Raw genomic sequence first — 19,318 nt, 5'->3', positions numbered from 1 at the left:
TTATTAAGAAATTATACATTTTAATATATATTAATACATGTATTTTCTATAAATGTATATATATATTTAGTATATATATTTTTATATATTAAAAACATGGTAGAGATGGGGTTTTGCCATGTTGCCTAGGCTGGTCTTGAACTCCTGAGCTCAAGCAATCCACCTGCCTTGGTCCTCCAAAGTGCTGGGATTACAGGTGTGAGCCACTGTGCCTGGCCACTATCCAACTTTTATGACTATATTACGGTACTTTTCATAATTTAAAAAAACGCTCTTAGTAGTCATACTTTTCACAATCGTCTTATTCACATATCTTTTTGTACTTAAACCTTCTCCTATCAACCAAAGTTCTGGGTTTAAAGTCCTAGGTTTAGGAGATGAGACAAGTCAGGTTTAACTAAGATATATTTAGCAAGTATCTTTATACTTTCACATTATTATGACAGAGGCCATGTAGAGTTACATTGACAGAAATGACTCCAGCTCTTTTGAGAATTCAAAATTTAGTTGATATAACAGATTATTAGATATGCTGATAAAATAGATTATACAAGTATGTTCAAATGAAAAATAACTACTTTTATGTAGGGTGCCTTAATAATTTCAATTATAGCTGAAGTTGGATCTTAGAAATTGTTTAGCTTATTCTTAAATTTGCTATGGTAGAATAATACTAGAGAATTCAGAAAGAGGGCATTTGTTCTAAAATGCAGATTTGTGAGGGTTCCTTTCTAGATCATCTCAGCCAAGCCTTCACAGCATGAAAACCAATGTTCCAACTTAGAAAAGCAGGTCCACTGAAGAAACTGCTTTCAACATTCACTTATTTTGCAAACTTTTCTTTGCTAAGAGATGGACAAGTGTCAAAATACCAACTGTGTATAGTTCCATGTTCTGATTGGATCCAGGCTATTCTCTACGGGAAAAATATCATGAAATCAGAGTCTCAGAAAAGAAAATATTCTCGGAAGGTAAATTATGGCATATAGAATTATGTGTGTAAAGGGATTAATGTATTCACTAAGAGTATTCACTTTTATAGAACAATGAAAAGTAAAAAAAAGAATGTCCTGTTGTAAAATAGGCATTTTATCAAAGAATAATATATAAACTCAAAAGTTCTGGCTATGAGGAAATGCCATACAACTAGTATGGCTGTCCCAGGCGAATGCCACAAATGGCATAGGAGGGAGACTAAAGCTGAAGGCAGACACGTGTGTTTCACTGCAAACACTAGGTCCTTCTGCTCCATTCCAAGTTCATCATTCTTTTCAAATAATGCATTATCACCTACAATTTTATGGTATTAAGCAGGAGAAAAGGAGGCAGTGAGTTGTAGGTTAGGTAAGGCTGAATCAGAAATGCCTTTCCTGGCCAGGTGCAGTGGCCCATGCCTGTAGTCCCAGCACTTTGGGAGCCAGAGGCGGGTGGATTGCAGGAGTCCAGGAGTTCAAGACCATTTTGGGCAACATGGTGAAACCCTCTCTCTACAAAATATGAAAATCAGCTGGCTGTGGTGGCACACATGCCTGTAGTCCCAGCTACTAGGGAGGCTGAGGTGGGAGGATCACTTCAACACAGGAGGTTGAGGGTATAGTGAGCTGTGATCTCACCACTGTACTCCAGCCTGAGCAACAGAGTGAGACCCTGTAAAAGAAAGAAAGAAATGCCGAGCAACAGAGTGAGACACAGAAAGAAAGGAAAGAAAGCAAAGAAAAAAAGAAAAGGAAAAGGAAAGAAATAAAAGCCTTTCTCTCCGTCTCCCAAATTTAACACAGTATGTACTTAACTTACAGCATGCCACTGTTGGCTGAAACTAAATTGCTACCCTAAAGTGAATATGGTTTTGCTTCCTATTACAATTACAATGATGATCTATTTTTTCCCCTTCTCTCTCTCTCTCTCTCTCTCTCTCTCTCTCTCTCTCTCTCTCTGTGTGTGTGTGTGTGTGTGTGTGTGTGTGTGAGAGAGAGAGAGAGAGAGATTTAACTTTATACTATGGAAAACTGCAAACCTACATCATACAACTTTAACAATTAACAATATTTTACCATTCTTGTCTTATCTATTACTTCCAAATTTATTTCTTTCTTCATAGAGTATTTTAAATAAAATCTCAGCTATTATTTTATTATAAATCACTAACAAATAAAAACTAATTCTTAAAACCTCACAAACATCTTTAATATGCCTATCAACATTGATAATTTTAAAATGTCATCAAATAGTCAACAATCAGATTGCTCCAACTGTCTCAAAAGTATCTTTTTACAGTTGGTTTGTTCAGATTAGAATATAAACAAGGTCCACATATTGCATTTGGTTTATAGATCTCTTTTAATCTAAAACATTTACCTATCTTCCCCTCCCTATTATTATTCCTTTGTTAAACTGGGTAGATGTCCCACATTCTGGATGGTGATGCCATTTAACCTGTTCTTCTAGCTCTTATATTTCCTATAAATTGGTAGTTAAGTCTAGAGGCTTATTATTAAATGATTTTCGTATTTTATACCACATACTTTGGGGGGAATGTATGGCGATTTTCTAAAGTTTGGATTCAGGAAAATGACAGCTGAAAATACATTTCTGGCTAATGAAAACATGTTTCTAGCTAAAGAAAAAGGAGGCCAAAACTGTATGTTCTTGTAACCACTTTCCCATGTATTTATTGCAGTTATACTAACTGTAGTATAACTGTAAAAGTTGTTTTAAAATAAATCCCAAACATCACAAGTGAAATATGATTATTTCCATGAAAGTATAATCTTCTGTCCCTTTTTCTTTCCTGAAGTTAAACTGACTATATCTAGCGAATAAGCCAGTCCCTTTCACTAAAAGTCAAAAGGACAGTTAGATGCTACGTGATCAGGAGGAAGATCTGTATCTAATGGGACTTATCAAGAATTATACTTATATTTGATTCCTAATATTACCATACCTTTCTGCTTTTAAGAAAGCTTAAAGAAAGTTATCTTTTAAAAAGACTAAAAAAAGGGGCTCAGTAGGAACATGCAGCATAACACCCAGGAAAAAAGTGAACAAAGCTATTAATAAAGTGTGTGGGTGATTTTTATTTATACAGATGAGAATGTTTTATGTATGATTTTCTAAAGGTTATGCAAGAACCAATTGTACTGAATTGTAATAAAACTGCTCCATACTGGGAATTTTCCTGACACACTGCCAGTTAATCTTAGTGGAGGCTGGAAACAATAGGGTTTCTTATTGCCCTTATCCCAAGTTCATACTGAAGACAGCTAATTGATGTCTATTGAAACACAATGTAAAGGAAAAATTAAACATTTTAGTCTATGTGTCTGAAAAATACACAAAGGCAAAGAAATATGAAACTGTCCTTATTGTATGCTAGTAAGAAAAAAAACCACTGTTTATTAGAAACCTTGCCTACAGGATGAATATATTTTATTTTTATTTAGTTTTATTTATCTTTTTTTTTGAGAGGGAGTCTCTCTCGCCCAGGCTGGAGTGCAATGGTGCCATCTCGGCTCACTACCAACTTTCACCTCCTAGGTTCAAGCAATTCTCCTGCCTCAGCCTCCCAAGTAGCTGGAATTACAGGCGCCGGCTACCACACCCAGCTAATTTTTGTATTTTAGTAGAGATGGGGTTTCATCATGTTGGTAAGGCTGGTCTCGAACGCCTGACCTCATAAGATCTGCTCACCTTGGCCTCCCAAAGTGCTGGTATTATAGGCATGAGCCACTGTGCCAGCCCAGAATGAATATAAAGATACAGGACTTAAATGTCACTACTTTTATTTCCAACTTAATTTACATGCAAATATTTTAGTGATGATACATCTGGCAATAATAATTCATAGCCCTAGAAGTCTACAAAAAATCATTTGTGTTGTGATGAATGTGAAGTATTAGAAGTTAGCATTATTATTATCATTATTATTATTATTATTATTTGAGACAGAGTCTCCGTCTGTTGCCCAGGCTGGACTGCAGTGGAACAACCTTGGCTCACTGCAACCTCTGCCTCCCAGGTTCAAGCAATCCTCTCACGTCAGCCTCCCAAGGAGCTGAGATTACAGGTGCGTGCCACCATGCCCAGCTCATCTTTATATTTTTAGTGGAGATGGGATTTCACCATGTTAACCAGGCTGATCTCAAACTCCTGACCACAGGTGATCCACCTGCCTTGGCCTCCCAAAGTGCTAGGATTACAGGCGTGAGCCACTGTGCCTGGCCCAGAAGTTAGCATTATGTTTTAAATGAGTTATGGGAATATGAACGTTCTTGAAAAGTTATGCATCCATGAGCCCCAAAAACTTGTTGAATCAAAGAAATGAGATACAAAAGAGTACCTACTGTGTGATTTCACTTATATGAAACTCAAGAACAGATACAATGAATACACTGGATTAGAAATTAGAAAAATGGTTGTGGGAGGAGAAGGCAGCCTGGAAAAGGACAGAAGGGCATTTTCTAGGGTGATGGCAAAGCTCTATATTAGGCGTCCCCTAACTACGGCCTGCGGGCTGCATGCGGCCCCCTGAGGCCATTTATCCGGCCCCCCGCCCCCCTTCAGGAAGGGGCACCTCTTTCATTGGTGGTCAGTGAGAGGAGCACAGTATGTGGCGGCCCTCCAACGGTGTGAGGGACAGTGAACTGGCCCCCTGTGTAAAAAGTTTGGGGACGGGCCGGGCGCGGTGGCTCAAGCCTGTAATCCCAGCACTTTGGGAGGCCGAGGCGGGTGGATCACGAGGTCAAGAGATCGAGACCTTCCTGGTGAATATGGTGAAACCCCATCTCTACTAAAAATAGAAAAAATTAGCTGGGCATGGTGGCACGTGCCTGTAATCCCAGCTATTCAGGAGGCTGAGGCAGGAGAATTGCTTGAACCCAGGAGGCGGAGGTTGCGGTGAGCCGAGATCGCGCCATTGCACTCCAGCCTGGGTAACAAGAGCGAAACTCCATCTCAAAAAAAAAAAAAAAAAAGTTTGGGGACGCCTGCTCTAGATCTTGTCAGGGATGTTGGTTACCTGGGTGTATACATTTGCCAAATTCAAACTCTACGTTTAAGACCAGTGCATTTTACTTTTTAAAAATTACACAACATTTTAAATCCATCAACAGTGATTACTGAGTGACTATGGTACTGCAGACACTCATTATATCTATACATTATCTCTCTATGAGAAGACCTCTGCATAGGGAATTCAAACTTATATATACCCCAAGCATGTAACATAGAAATTGGTTTTAAAAATTATAATATTGAGAGTCTATCATTTTATCTCCTTAGTACTTGAGAGAACTTGATTTTGCCTTCAAGTTTATATTTTGGGGAAAATTATTTCAAAGGAAAGACAAACTGTACATTTTTATTATACATTCAGAAGAGATTGTAAATAGTAATGTTTCGAGTAGTTAGCAAAGCCCTTCCATTCACTCATTAAACCAGTTAGTGGAACATGAAAGTTTGTGTTAAATTCATTAAGTATGATTTGGGTAGAAGAATTAATATTTACTAGGTGGACTAAATTACATTCATTCTCCTTTTCCCAGGTAATCACAAGCTAATTTCCTTTACTTGAAGCTGATAGACCTTGAGTAGACGAAATGATGGTAACAGAAAGAGTCGTGTAAAAAAGAGCTGTTACAGCCGGGCGCGGTGGCTCAAGCCTGTAATCCCAGCACTTTGGGAGGCTGAGGCGGGTGGATCACGAGGTCGAGAGATCGAGACCATCCCGGTCAACATGGTGAAACCCCGTCTCTACTAAAGATACAAAAAATTAGCTGGGCATGGTGGCACGTGCCTGTAATCCCAGCTACTCAGGAGGCTGAGGCAGGAGAATTGCCTGAGCCCAGGAGGCGGAGGTTGCGGTGAGCCGAGATCGCGCCATTGTACTCCAGCCTGGGTAACAAGAGCGAAACTCCGTCTCAAAAAAAAAAAAAAAAAAAAAAAAAGCTGTTACTGTGATTGGAGAATCATAAAACCCCTTTGAGATTATAGGAGGTGGAGCCTCCACCAGTACCTGCCTTTAACACCAAGCAGGATCATTTACTGACAGAACAAGACTGCAATTAATTTGTTCAAGTCAACTAAGTTTCAAGGAACAGCCACTCTAACAACAAATTTAATTACAAAATTATAATAATGTATATAAATAATTTGAAATGACTTAACCATTGGTAATACTTAAAATAGCCAAAATGTAAAGTACTAATAAGGAGCATCATTTTGACCTTTGAAGCACTATGACTGGACAGGTTTTACTGAAATCTCTTGTTAACAGGCCAGTATTTCTTTTCAACTAACTAGCTTCCTCTTCCATAAAAGAAAAAAAAAAATTTAAATATCAAATCACCTACATGTTATAAAGGAGAGACTTATAATCAACTATAATCAAGTACAATAAACTATAATCAACTACGTATTATAAAAGATGGAAACACTCCCTAACTTCACTTCTTTGAGGTCACTTCTTTATTTACTAGATTCAATATTTGCCTATTTTAGGAGTTAGCTTTAATGAAATTCTGGTAACACCAATGTTTTTCTGCAGTAGAATTACGTTGGAGGATCAAAAAGAAGTCTGCATTAGATGTAGGGCTATCAGGAGCTATCCTGGTAGGACTTGACCTCTTCAAGGAGTTGCCTAAGGAACTGTTCTGTAACAGACTCAGGTGGGGTTGCCAGAAGGGCAACTGAGTTTATCATCTTTCTTTTCTTTCTACAGGAAGTTCCTCTGGCATGCTTCTAGGTGTCTTTCTAGCAAAGATTATGATCGGATCATTATTTTGGTAAATTTCACAAATGTGTTCCCAAGCAACAAAAATGCCTTCAACATGAAAGGTTTATGAAAAGATGGAGGAGCAGCATGTGGGAGCGCATGTTGCAGAAAATTTCTATCAGCACCATGGCCTAGTGCAGCATTCTCCAAAAAAATTAAATCAAGACTTAGGAAAAATTAGGCAAGGAGAAGAACACTGATACACAAACAAATCTTTGCAGCAAGTGTAAAATAAGACTTCCTTAAACTGTTCATTTTCATTCAGTTAGAACACACTAAAGCTATAGTGTAAACAAGACTGGATAGAAACATTTGAAACATTAAGTCCCTATCAGTATTTTAGCCATTTGTGGTATGTCTGGGACTCAGACTTAAGCAATAATATATATATATTTTTTTGTTTGTTTTTTGTTTTTTTACACAATTGAGCAAACCTTCTGCAGGAAGCAATATATTTTTTTAAAAAAGCAATTTGTATATGCCTAGTGTATCTGGTGACATTATTTTGATCTAGTGTATCCAGTGACATTATTTTGAATTTGAAATTTACTTTTGTTCAAATCATGAAATTTACCATATTATCCTATCTACTCAGTACCAAATATTTGAAAAAATTAGCTAACTTAAAAAAAATTATGGCAGGGCTGGGCATTGTAGCTCATGCCTGTAATTCCAGCACTTTGGGAGGCCAAGGCCGGAGGAACATTTGAACCCAGGAGCTTGAGACTAGCCTCTGTAACATAGTGAGTTCCTGTCTCTACAAAAAATTTTAAAATAAGCCAGGCACTGTGGTATGTGCCTGTGGTCCCAATTACTCTGAAGGTTGAGGTGGGAGGAGTGCTTGGGCCCGGGAAGTTGAGGCTGCAGTGAGCTGCGACTGTGCTACTGCACTCCAGCCTGGGTGATGAAGTGAGACCTTGCCTCAAAAAAAAAAAAAAGAAAAAAAAAAAAATTAAGGCAAAGTAACTATAAATATATAACTTAAACGAAAAATCAAAAACTCAATTAGTACAATATAAAATAAATATTAATAAATTTGGAATCAATGTTTATTCACTTTTTGTTGCTTTTATAACTTCTGGGGTTCAGTCCAATATAGAGAGCCTGAAAGTCCTCTTATTCTCATAACAAGATAAAAGCTGAAAAAACAGAAAATTCAAAAAATCTTAAATCTATCAGAGAATTGAGGTCACAGCAGAAGCCGCTACCTTGAAAACTGGAGAGATAGTAATACAGAGTATTTATAGCCTGCTGGAATCAGAAACTACTGCTGGAGCCAGCCATTGGTAGGAATACTTAAGAGTAATTTGACTAATTACTGGAGACTGATCAGGGACTAGCTTGACAGATAAAAACTCCTGGAGGCCCAACATGGTAGATCCCCTTTCATGAGTTTTACTTCCCAGAATATCCACCAGGTTCTCACCATGAAGACCAAAGAACAATCTCCATGTGCTTCCCTTCCATCAGTGGACAGTGAAAAGTAACCATTTTCAAGTATGCCCAGAGCATTCTGTTGTCCTTAACAAATGCTTACTCTCAAGGGAAACGATGTCAGCATAGCCTAGCCTACATGGGAAAATAAAGCTGAGAAGCACATGTGAAGGTAACAGCCCACAGGCACAGGATCACTGAAATACTAAAACTCAATCCTAGAGAATGCTTCCCTTTCCCCCACATCTTACCACATCAGGAGCATTCCTGTGTAATATCAGAGGATTACAAATGAAAGATCTTCAAGGCTCAGACCCTTAATAATGAAAGAAGAGTCTTTTAAGGAACCTCAAGATAAGGGCAGACAAAAACAAGGACACTAGAGGAAACTTTAGCCTCTGACATCTACAGTGACAGCAAATAGTAGACACGGTCAGCCAGATAAACATAAAACCTCACCTTTAACGTCTGTTTACCTCAGTTCCTTTCACTTGATACACCAGGTCTAGCTTCTAACAAAAAAAATTACAAGGGATGCCATATTAGTCTGTTTTCACGCTGCTGATAAAGACATACCCTAGACTGGGCAATTTAATTGGATTTATGTAAGTTCCACGTGGCTGGGGAAGCCTCACAATCATGGTAGAAGGCGAGGAGGAGCAAGTCCCATCTTACATGGAGCAGCAGACAAAAAGAGAGCTTGTACAGAGAAACTCCTCTTTTTAAAACCATCAGATCTTGTGAGACTTATTCACTCTCACAAGATCAGCATGGAAAAGACTTGCCTCCATTATTCAATTACCTCCCACTGCATCCCTCCCACACACATGGGGATTCAAGGTGATATTTGGGTGGGGATGCAACTAAATCATATCATTCCACCCCTGGCCCCTCTCCAATCTCACAGCCTCACATTTCAAAACCAATCATGCCTTTCCAACAGTCCCCCAAAGTCTTAACTCATTTCAAGGATTAACTCAAAAGTTCACAATCCAAAGTTTCACCCAAGATAAAGCAAGTCCCTTCTGCCTATGAGTCTATAAAATCAAAAGCAGGTTAATTATTTCCTAGATTCAGTGGGATTACAGTTATTGGGTAAATTCAGCCATTTGAAATGAGAGAAATTGGCCAAAACAAAGGGGCTACAGATTCCATGCAAGTCCAAAATCCAATAAGGCAGTCAAATCTTAAAGTTCCAAAATGATCTCCTGTGACTCCATCTCTCACCTCCAGGTCATGCTGATGCAAGAGGTGTGTTCCCATGGTCTTGGGCAGCTCCACCCCTGTGGCTTTGCAGAGTATAGCCTCCCTCCTGGCTGCTTTCATAGGCTAGCACTGAGTGGCTGCAGCTTTTCTAGATGCACTGTGCAAGCTGCCAGAGGATCTACCATTCTGGGGTCTGGAGGATGGTGGCCCTCTTCTCACAGCTTTACTAGGCAGTATCCCAGCAGGGACTGTGTGTGAGGGCTCTGACCCCACATTTCCCTTCCACACTACCCTAACAGAGGTTCTCCATGAGGACCCTGCCCCTGCAGCAAACTTCTGCCTGGACATCCAGGCGTTTCCATACATCTTCTGAAATCTAGGCAGAGGTTCCCAAGCCTCAGTTCTTGACTTTTGTGCACTCAAAGGCTCAACACCATGTGGAAGCTGCCAAGACTTGAGGCTTGCACTGTCTGAAGCCACAGCCCAAGCTCTATGTTGGCCCCTTTCAGCCACAGCTGGAGCGGCTAGGACACAGGGCACTGAGTCCCCAGACTGCACACAGCACGGGACCCTGGGCCTGGCCCACAAAACCACTTTTTCCTCCTTGGCCTCTGGGCCTGTAATGGGAGGGGCTGCTGTGAAGACCTCCGACATGCCCTGGAGACATTTACCCCATTACCTTGGGGATTAACATTCATCTCCTTGTTACTAATGCAAATTTCTGCAGCTGACTTGAATTTCTCCTCAGAAAATGAGATTTTCTTTTCAATTGCATTGTCAGGCTACAAATTTTCTGAACTTTTATGCTCTGCTTCCTTTATAGAACTGAATACTTTTAATAGCACCCAAGACACCTCTTGAATGCTTTGCTGCTTAGGAATTTCTTCTACCAGATATCCTAAATGATCTCTCTCAAGTTCAAAGTTCCACAAATCTCTAGGGCAGGAGCAAAATGCTGCCAGTCTCTTTGCTAAAACATAAGAATCACCTTTGCTCCAGTTCCCAAGTTCTTCATCTCCATCTGAGACCACCTCAGCCTAGACCTTACTGTTCATATCACTATCAGTATTTTTGTCAAAGCCATTCAACAAGTCTTTAGGAAATTCCAAACTTTCCCACATTTTCCTTTCTTCTTCTGAGCCCTCCAAACTGTTCCAATCTCTGCTGTTACCCAGTTCCGAAGTTGCTTCTACATTTTAGGGTATCTTTTCAGCAACGTCTCACTCTACTGGTACCAATTTACTGTACCAGCATGTTTTTACATGCTGATAAAGATATACCCCAAACTTACAATTTACAAAAGAAAGAGGTTTAACTGGACTTACAGTATCAAGTGGCTGGGGAAGCCTCTCATATGACAGAAGGCAAGGAGGAGCAAGTCATGTCTTACATGGATGGCAGCAGGCAAAGAGAGAAAGCTTGTGCAGGGGAATTCCTCTTTTTAAAACCATCAGATCTCATGAGACACCAAACAAGATAAATACCAAGAAATCTATACCTAAGCATATCACATTCACACTGTAAAAAAAAAATCAACAATGAAGAAATTTAGTATCCAGTGAAATTACCCTTCAAAAGTGAAGAATAAAGACCCTCTTAGAAAACAAAAATGGAGGAATTTTTTGCCAGTAGACTTGTCTTGAAGGAAATATCAAAAGAAGTTCTGCCGGGCACGGTGGCTCAAGCCTGTAATCCCAGCACTTTGGGAGGCCGAGGCGGGTGGATCACGAGGTCAAGAGATCGAGACCATCCTGGTCAACATGGTGAAACCCCGTCTCTACTAAAAATACAAGAAATTAGCTGGGCATGGTGGCACGTGCCTGTAATCCCAGCTACTCAGGAGGCTGAGGCAGGAGAATTGCCTGAGCCCAGGAGGCGAAGGTTGCGGTGAGCCGAGATCGCGCCATTGCATTCTAGCCTGGGTAACAAGAGCGAAACTCTCTCAAAAAAAAAAAAAAACAAACAAAAGAAGTTCCTTAGTGAAAGGAAAATGATACAGGCCAGAAACTCAGATCTACATAAAGAAAGGAAGAATGCTTGAGAAAGAAATGGAGATTGTAAAACACAATCTTTTATTTTTCATATTATTAACTGATCTAAAAGATAACAGTTTGTTCAAAATAATAAGAGCAACAATATACTGGGAATTATACCTTAGGGATGAATGAAATATATGACAGCAATGTTATAAGGGATGTGAGGGAAGAATTCGGTCATAAAAGAGGAATTGGGTTTCTCTTTTATAAGATACCTGAACTAGCCATGAAGTTGTATAGGTTTATTTGAAAGTGGACTTAGATTAGTTATAAATTCCGAACTGTGGCATACATACAAAAGTGGTTCTAGGGCAATCACTAAAAAAAAAAAAATCTCTAAAGTATAATATGCTATAAGAGGAGATAAGATAAATTCCTATAAAATGCTCAATTAAAACCAGAGAGAACAGAAACTAAGAGACAAAAGATAAAACAAAAAATTAGAGCAATGAATAGAAAACAATTACAAATATAGTAGATATTAATCCAACTATTTCAATCATTGCTTTTGATAAGAATGGTTTTAGTGGCTCACGCCTATAATCCTAGCACTTTGGGAGGCCAAGGTGGGTGGATCACCAGAGGTCAGGAGTTCAAGACCAGCCTGGCCAACATGGTGAAACCCCATCTTTAAAAAAAAAAAGAATGGTTTTAGCACACCAATCAAAAGACAGAGGCTGGATGTGGTGGCTCACACCTATAATCCCAGTACTTTGGGAGGCCAAGGCAGGAGGCCAGGAGTTGAAGACCAGACTGTGTAACATAGTGAGAGTCTGTCTCTACAAAAATTTTTTTTTAAAAATTAGCAGTGCTACTCCAAAAATGATTGTGCATGCTTGTCATCCCCGTTACTTAGGAGGCTAAGGTGGCAGGATAGCTTAAGCCCAGGAGTTTTAGACCACAGTGAGCTATTACCTTGCCACTGAATTCCAGCCTGGGCAAGAGAGAGATGCTGTCTCTTAAAAAAAAAAAAAAAGATGATGATGATGATAATGATGATTTGAGTAGATAAAAAAACAAGACCCAACTATATGTTATTGTTGTCCATAAGAAACCCACTTTAAATATAAAGACACAGATAAATTAAAAGGACAGAAGAAGATATACCATGCTAACACTAATTGATAAGGCAGGAGTAACTACATTAACGTCAGACAAGTAGATTTCAGAGCAAGGAAAATCATCGAGGATAAAGATAGGCATTACGTAAATGACAAAGGGGTCAATTCTCCAGGAAGACACAACAATCCCCTGTGTATGTGCCTAACCACAGAGCATCAAAATATGAAGCAAAACCAGATTCAAATGTTTTTAGAAATAGACAAATCCACTATAATAGTTGGAGATGTCAACACCCCTCTATCAGTAACTGACAGATCCAGCAAGCAGAAAATCAGCAGGATATAGTTGAACTGAACAGTACCATCCATCAGCTGGATGTACTAACATTAATAGAACACTTCCTCTAACAACAGCAGAATATACATTCTTCTCCCACTTGTATAGAACATTCATCAAATAGACCACATACGGGCCATTTGACACACCTTAACAAAGGTAAAAGAATAGAAATCATACAAAGTATGCTCTCAGACCACAATGGAATTCAACCAGGAATCAGTAATAGAAAGATAGCTGGAAAATCCCTCAATACTTAGAGATTTAAAAACACACATAAACAAACACAGGAGTCAAAAAGGTAGTCTCAAGAGAAAGTTAAAAAAAATACTTTGAACTAAAGAAAATGGCTGGGCACAGTGGCTCACACCTATAATCCTAGCACGTTGGGAGACCAAGGCAGAGGGACTGCTTAAGCCAGGCATCCCCAAACTACGGCCCTCGGGCCGCATGCGGCCTCCTGAGGCCATTTATCCGGACCCCCGCCACACTTCAGGAAGGGGCACCTCTTTCATTGGTGGTCAGTGAGAGGAGCACAGTATGTGGCGGCCCTCCAACAGTCTGAGGGACAGTGAACTGGCCCCCTGTGTAAAAAGTTTGGGGATGCCTGGCTTAAGCCCAGGAGTTTGAAGCTGCAATGAGCTATGACTGTGCCACTGAGTTTCAGCTCAGACAACAGAGAACCTGTCTCTAAAAAAGAAAATGAAAATGCAACTGCTATGTAATAAGAAATTTGGCTGGCCTTTGTCCCTAGAGCTCTTGGGTCACTATGGGCATTGTAAATGAGTAGTAAGATTTTAAAAGGCATCTTTTATTTTGAGCAGTAATTCTCAACAGTGGGTTTTAAATCTTCAGTAAATCATGCTGTAAACAGATGTGTGGTCCTCTAGGCTTTGTTGTTCCACTTATAGAGCACATGCAAAGTAGATTTATCATAATTCTTAAGGGCCCTAGAATTTTCAGAATCATAAATGAACACTGGCTTCAGAAATCCTAAGCTGCATTAGCCTCTAACAAGAGAGTCAGCTTGTGCTTTGAAGCTCTGAAGCCAGGTACTGACTTCTCTTTGCTAGCCATGAAAGTCCTAGACGGCATCTTTTTCCAACAGAAGGCTGTTTCATTTACACTGAAAATCTACTGTTTAGTGTAACCACCTTCAACAATGATCTTAGCTATATTCTCTGGAGAACTTGCTGCAGCCTCTACATCAGCATTTGCTGTTTCACGTTGCAGTTTTCTGTTAGGGGTGTGACTTCTTCCCTTAAACCTTATGAACCAATCTCTGCTAGCCTCCAACTTTTCTTCTGCAGCTTCCCCACCTCTATTAGCCTTCACAGAGCTGAACAGAGTTTGAGGCCTTGCTTTGGCTTAAGGGAATGTTGTGGATAGTCTGATCTTCTATCCAGATTACTAAATTTTTCTCTGTATCAGCAGTAAGGCTGTTTTACTTTTTTCTCATTTGTGTGTTCACTGGAGTAGCACTTCTAATTTCCTTCAAGAACTTTCCCTTTGCATTCACAACGTGGCTACTTGGTGTGGGAGGCCTACCATTTGACCTATCTCAGCTTTCAACATGCTTTCCTTATTTAGCTTAACCATTTCTAGCTTTTGGTTAAAGTGAGAGACGTGTGGTTCTTCCTTTTACTTGAACACTTAGAGGCCTCTTACGGTTATTAATTGCCTAAATTCAATATCATTGTGTCTCAGAGAACAGGGAGAGCTGAAGAAAGGGAGAGAAATGAGGGAAGAGACAGTGGACAGAGCACTCAGAATACCTACAACATTTATTCATTAAGTATGCCATCTTCTGCAGGTGCAGTTTGTGTGTCTCAAAAACGATTGCAATAGTAGTATCAAAGATCACTGAGCACAGATCACCCATAATAACAATAATTTATAAGTTTGAAATATTGCAATAATTACCAAAAATGTGACCCAGAGACAAAGTGAGCACTTTGTTAGAAAACTGGTACTGATAGACTTGCTCAGCACAGGCTTACCACAGACCTTCAATTTGTAAGAAACACAGCATCTGCAAAGGGCAAGAAAGTGAAGTCTGATCAAACAAGGCAGACCCGCATTAGGGTTTCAGGGCTGGCTCATCCACTTTCACTGCAGATGCAGAGCTGAGTTCAATGGTGGGCATAATGGGTGGTTGAGGAGCTGGCTGAAGTAGAGCTAGCACTCCCAGCCCCACGGGTCTTTCCGACACAGCAACTGTTTATTTATTTATACAAAGTTTTTGCAGCAATAGTGTTTTGCTGTGTTGCTCAGGTTGGTCTGAAACGCCTGGTCTTGAACTATCCTCCCCACTAAGCCTCGCAAAGTGAGGAGATTATAGGCGTGGGCCAGAGTGACTGTTCAGTGTTACCTGTTAGCTTCCTGAGGAAAGAAATCTGAAATTCAAACATCGAAAGATGCACAAAATCTTTGTTTGCTTGGGGAAAAGAACTGTTTAAGAGAGAGAATTTTGCTTTATATTTGTGACAATCTGAAGAACATTAATTTGCTTCATAGGTACCTATACACAAATTCTTATCCCATTGTGGGCTAGAAGTTTTAATTATTATAAGACTATGTACTCTGCTGTATGTATGTGTTTAAGTGTCACAGAAAAATACATTCCATGGAAGAATGTGGGGCAGGTATCAGCGATTCTAGTTGTATTACATTATGAAATTGAAAGGCAAAGAAAATGGTATTAAAATCACATTCTTTACCTCATATGGTTCTACTTTTATAAAATGTCCAGAGTAGGCAAATCTACAGAGACAGAAAAAATTAGGTGGTTGCCCAAGGCTGAGAACTAGGGGGTGAGGGCTAAGGAATATCTTTTTTGGGTAATGAAAATCTTCTAAAATTGACTGTGGTGATGGGTGTATAACTCTGTGAATATACTAAAGGCCACTGAATTGTATGCTTCAAATCGGTAAACTGTATGGTATGCAAATTATAGCCCAAAAAAGTTGTTAAAAGAAAACAAACTTGCTCTGTTGATACATCCCACTGTGGATTTTAAAATGTTTAATTTAAATATATATTAAAAACACAAGTAGCTGACAGATGTTGAGAGTCAATGATAAGAATAAGGGCTACAGAATATAGATAAAAGCCAGGTGAGCTGGCCATTTAATTGTGTTGGAGTATAAAAATCTTTGATAAAAATTCAGTCACCACTGAAGCTTACAAGTTTTACATATAATTTTGAGTATCTGGAGTGAATGAAAACTTATAAAGTTAAGATGATCTTATCAGTAGAAAAGATATTCTAAACCATTTTAGCCCAAAGAAGCATTCTGATTGCCTAATTTAACTTTGTAAAGGAGAAGTAAATCTTATAGCTGGTCTCTGTAAACCTCACAGCTGGAACATTCTAACAGCACCTTGCAGTTTCCAGTGATCAAAGTAAGTTACTTTATATACTAAACTAAGAATTTCATAATAGAAATAATGCAACACCAGGGGGTGCGGTTATCATGAAATAATTACACTCCTGAGAGATTACAGGCACAAGGCTGTACCCCAGGGGTGTGATTATCCCATGATAACCACATCCACTGAAATTGCCTTATTGCAAAAATAATCTCTATTCACTGGTGAGACATTATTCAATAGGTGATTTTTTTTTAAATGAAAAGACTTTTTTTTTTAGCTTGAATCAGCAAGTGGATTAGAAAATTGGTCAGTTTATTTTTCATTGCATTCAAATTCAGAATACAACACCATTATTATTTGCTTTCCTATTTGATATAGAATTTTGATTTTGTTTTTGAGAAATCTTTAAGAGTTTCTATTAGCTTTAGTTAAGTACTACTGCTAATTTAAGTCAAACTTTAAAGGCATTAACTGAGCAATACAATTTTAAATAATTTACTTCTATGTACAGTTGGTTTTTTTAGTTTAGTTTTTTTTTTCTTTCTTTTTCTTTTTTTGAGATGGAGTTTTGCTCTTTTGCCTAGGCTGGAGTGCAGTAGCATGATCTTGGCTCACTGCTCCGCTTTTGGGTTGGTTTCAAGTGATTCTCCTATCTCAGCCTCCCAAGTAGCTGGGATTATAGGTGCCCACCATCACGCCTGGCTAATTTTGTATTTTTAGTAGACGGGGTTTCACCATGTTGACCAGGCTGGTCTCAAACGCCTGACCTGGTGATCCACCCACCTCGGCCTCCCAAAGTGCTGGGACTACAGGCATGAGCCACTGTGCCTGGCCTACAATTTTTAATTCTTCTAAAACAATGTTCATTTAAAAAACTTATAAATGTAATTTACCTTCACTAATGGAAATACAGGTAAGCAAACAAGATGAAACTAAAATTAATGTTAATATTTGTCTGTCTCCTTCCAATCCTTTTTCTAAAAGTATCTATCTACATGTCTACCTCAAGATACAAAGAGAAACACAAATGTAACTACTGTTTTATAACCTGCTTTTCTTATTTGATCAAACGTTGTAAACAATAGCCATATCATTAAGAAATCTTCATATCATTTAAAATAGCTGCATAGTATAGTATTCCATTGTAACAATATTCTATAATTATTCACTTAATATCCTTTTATTCGATATTTAGTTGTTCTTTATCTTTCTTTTTTCTGTTTTTTGAGATAGAGTCACAAAAGAGTACAGTGACACAATTTTGGCTCACCACAACTTCTGCCTCACAGGTTTGAGCAATTCTCATGCCTCAGCCTCCTACGTAGCTGGGATTACAGGTGCACACCACCACGCCCAGCTAATTTTTATATTTTAGTAGAGATGGAGTTTCACCATGTTGGCCAGGCTGGTCTCAAACTCCTGACCTAAGGTGATTTGCCTGCCTTAGCCTCCCAAAGTGTTGGGATTGCAGGCGTGAGCCACTGTGTCCACCCTCTCCTTTACTAAAATATTATACACAACTCTTTGTGACTAAATATTTGAACATATGCTCATTTCCTTAGGATAGATTCATGACTTGTAATAATTTAAAGAAACAGAAAAAGGTACTTTGCTCCCAAATCGTCAACTGTTCTTACATGTAGTTTAAGCTGATGGTTCTTGACCTTGATGATGCCTAAGAAATAGATCAGTAACTTTCATCATTTTATGTGGCATAAAGATGGTGAAAGTTACTGATTTTGTAAATCATAATTTTACCATACAGTTCAGATACTCTAAGATACATGATTTAAGAAATTAAAATATCCAAGGTATTTACTAATATTTGTTCTCATACCATGTCAGTTTGAATGGAAAAACTGGAAATGGAAATTTCCCTAACATCTTATTCTATAAAGACTGAGGCAAATAATTAATTCAGTCTGCTAGTTATTTCTCATCATGAACATAGCCTTTACAACACACCGGTAACTCTGCTTTTTTTAGCTGTTCCAATTATTCTGAAAATATATTTAATATGGGAGTACGAAGGAAAACATTGGCCTTCTGAAGAACATCATGTGACATTCAGTGTTTGAAAAGCCTAAATTTTAAGTTTCTTTTCCAATTTTAATTAATCACACATTTTAACATAAAAAATTATCTGTAATTTCACCAAATTAACATATTATTTTCATTTTTCTGTTTCTTTCCAGTCCTAATTTACATGCCCCTAAATTTATATTAGAATTATAGCATAGATTCCATTGGTATTCTTTAGTTTACTTAAGATATCAACAGTTTAGTTTGCCATTCCCCTAGTGTTGGATATTTAGACTGTTTACAAAGGTGAAAAATTAGAAATGATGTTGAAAATGTTTTCTCTCACCTTTTAAAAAAAAAACTCTTTTAACACATTACCGTCTTTCCTTTATATTATCCCTGTGTGTGTTTTGCCTGTTTCTTCTTAGAAGCAGAACACACACACACACACACACACTTCCATGGCACTGATTTTGTTTACAGTGGTTTCACCAAACTTTCAGATTGTGAACAACATCTTTGAGGAGCAAGATGCTCAGACTTCTCCCTCCTCTGAGGACTCGTCTTCAACAGCCCCTCTGCAACTGGGGCTTGGGAACCAACATTCACACAAAATACTTGAGTGAACTTTTACTTTAGGTAGATTTGAGAAAACACTGGCTTCAGTATCAGTGGCCAAACCCTTTCAGCCAGCTTTTTAAGAGCCATTCAAATCTGCTGTTATCATTTAGTTCATCCAAGTTAAATCTTCTGTGCTTATGTTTCTCTTCTAATCTTTGTTTTTCAGTCAACCTTTCCTTCTACCTAAGTTTTAATTCTTCAAAGCTCATTTTAGTCCCATCTCCTCTATTAGCTACATAATTTAACACTGTTACTCTCTATTAAATAGAGTCTTACATAATACCGTACTTTGTTTTCCTAACTAGGTTGTAAACTGGGAGTTACTCTATGTTAATTTGATGTGTCTGATTAGACTGTAAACCAGAGGTTGAGCCTGTATCTTCTATGAGCTTGGGTTCAAAAAATAAAAGTTACTGGCTGATGTGCAAGATGTCAAATACCACAGAGTTGGCAAATA

The 19,318-nt window shown here is 38.5% G+C and overlaps 1 protein-coding gene across 2 annotated transcripts in view; it reads right to left on the bottom strand.

Annotated features, from left to right (window-relative positions):
• Positions 1-19,318, bottom strand: part of CIRSR (corepressor of RBPJ and splicing regulator) — a 42,052-nt gene that overhangs the window by 6,055 nt on the left and 16,679 nt on the right. The gene's annotated exons all lie outside the window — the stretch shown is intronic.

This window comes from Saimiri boliviensis, chromosome 5 (assembly GCF_048565385.1).
Source record: "Saimiri boliviensis isolate mSaiBol1 chromosome 5, mSaiBol1.pri, whole genome shotgun sequence".
NCBI classification, from domain to species: domain Eukaryota; kingdom Metazoa; phylum Chordata; class Mammalia; order Primates; family Cebidae; genus Saimiri; species Saimiri boliviensis.
This window is presented reverse-complemented; position numbering and strand designations above follow the sequence as displayed.